The 1,938-nt window shown below is 38.5% G+C and overlaps 1 non-coding gene across 1 annotated transcript; it reads right to left on the bottom strand.

Moving 5' to 3' along the window:
* Window positions 1–1,521: 1,521 nt before the first annotated feature.
* Window positions 1,522–1,628, bottom strand: LOC111892429 (small nucleolar RNA R71). Its single transcript, XR_002850546.1, has one exon. It is a non-coding gene; the product is annotated as a small nucleolar RNA R71 (small nucleolar RNA).
* Window positions 1,629–1,938: the final 310 nt, after the last annotated feature.

Below are 1,938 nucleotides of genomic sequence, written 5' to 3'. Positions count from 1 at the left end.
AGTGAACACTAGTTTATTAGAGCTAAGATCAAACCAATCTTAGATAAGTAATTAAATCATTGAATTAAGCTGTGTTAGAGAACTCATATTATGACTGTAATTGTGTTCTAATTAATCAATCTTCATAGCTCCAATCTTATTTAATAATTGATTCTGTGTTAACTATTGTGTGACTATACATAGATTTACATGAATTGATTAATAATTAGTAGGCTTAGAACTAAACTGCTAATACTTCTTAAATTGATAACCAACAGTAATAGTCTTGACTAATGTATAATCATTGAGTGAAAGTGGATTCGAACTAACAGAAGTATTTTGCTTATTGATTGAGTTTTTGTTAAAGAATTAAGTTCATCTAAACTTGCAAAATTAGATACAAACCCTTTTTAGCTTATTAATAATTAGATTAATTTAGTAGTGCATATATAAATTAATAACACCGTTCCCTGTGATCGACACCCGACTTACCTAAGCTATACTGTAATCTGACTAGGTACACTGCCTATAAGTGCATAGTTAGTCTAAGTTTGTTAGGTTATAAATATTAAAATTAGTGGGTACTTTCGTGCACATCAAGTTTTTGGCGCCGTTGTCGGGGAACGGCTTAGTTTATTAGTTTATTTATTTGCATTAGGTTAATCGATCCTTTTTGTGGGGTAAAACCCGCAAAAAGTTAATTTTCCAGCAAGGTTTAATTTTTTTTTTAGTCACAGAGTCCACGACGTGGCCAGATAAGTGCCACGACGTGGTTTCTGAGAATTTTAGTTTTTAGTTTATTTTTCTATTTTAGTTCGTTTTTACGTTGTTATTTTGTTTAGTCTGTAGGAGTTCATGACCAGAGGCTCAAACACACCGTTGGTACCATCACTTGAAGATCCGGAGTCAGTCCTTCACAAAAACAAGAATAAGAACGTGAAGGAAGATTACACGCCAAAGAAGACACCATTTCAAGAACTAAAATCAGCCTTTTTAAGGAATTCGGGAAAGAAGACAGGAGAGTCAAGTTCATCCTCAAAGAACAAGAGCAAGCTTAAACACTTGGATCAAATACCCGTCCAAACCGAATCTGAATACGATACAGAGCCTGAATTTGAAGAACATACGAGCGAACCTGAGAACGAACCAAGGAACAAGATGGCAGACATTGAGGAGATGTCCATGGGAGCTTACAAGAAGTGGATCCGAGAAGATGTGTGTCCCGGTTTAGTCCAACCCGCAATACCTGCCACTTCCACATTCGAGCTGAAGGAGCATATCTTGACTGCACTGAAGGATATCCCATTTTATGGGAAAGATCATGAGGATGCCTTTAAGCATCTTGATGAAGTCAATGACATTGCGGATTACTTCAATGTCCCAAATGTCAATAGAAACATCGTCCTGCTCATAATGCTTCCCATTACTTTTAAGGGAGCTGCTATAGAGTGGTTAAAATCACTTCCACCGGGTACAATCACCACTTGGGCTCAAATGCGTGAGCAATTTCTTGACCAGTTTTGCCCGCCATCCAAGATAGCTAAACTCAAGAAGGCAATAGCCAACTTTGAACAACACCTGGGGGAGTCATTGTACGAAGCATGGGAGCAGTACAAGGGCTTGCTCAGAAATTGCCCTCAGCATGATCTTAATGTGCAACAAGAGATGTCGATTATCTATGATGGGGTCAACGTTATGACAAGACAACTCCTTGACTCTCAAGGACCTTTGACAAAGAAAAATCCAAGGGAGGTCAAGGAGCTGATTGAAGAATTCGCAAAGCACTCTCGCGAGTACCACAACCCTAGGCAAGATGGAATCAAAGGCGGTGGAGGTGCACAAATTGAAGAAATAGTAGCCATGATGGCTATGCTAAATAATATGGACCGGAGGTTGACACAAATGGACCACTCAATTCATGCCATAAGAGTTGGTTGCAGGAGGTGTAATGGTCCACAC

Source organism: Lactuca sativa, chromosome 5 (assembly GCF_002870075.4).
Source record: "Lactuca sativa cultivar Salinas chromosome 5, Lsat_Salinas_v11, whole genome shotgun sequence".
NCBI lineage: Eukaryota > Viridiplantae > Streptophyta > Magnoliopsida > Asterales > Asteraceae > Lactuca > Lactuca sativa.
The sequence above is the reverse complement of the archived record's forward strand: the minus strand, read 5'-3'. Positions and strand labels throughout refer to the sequence as shown.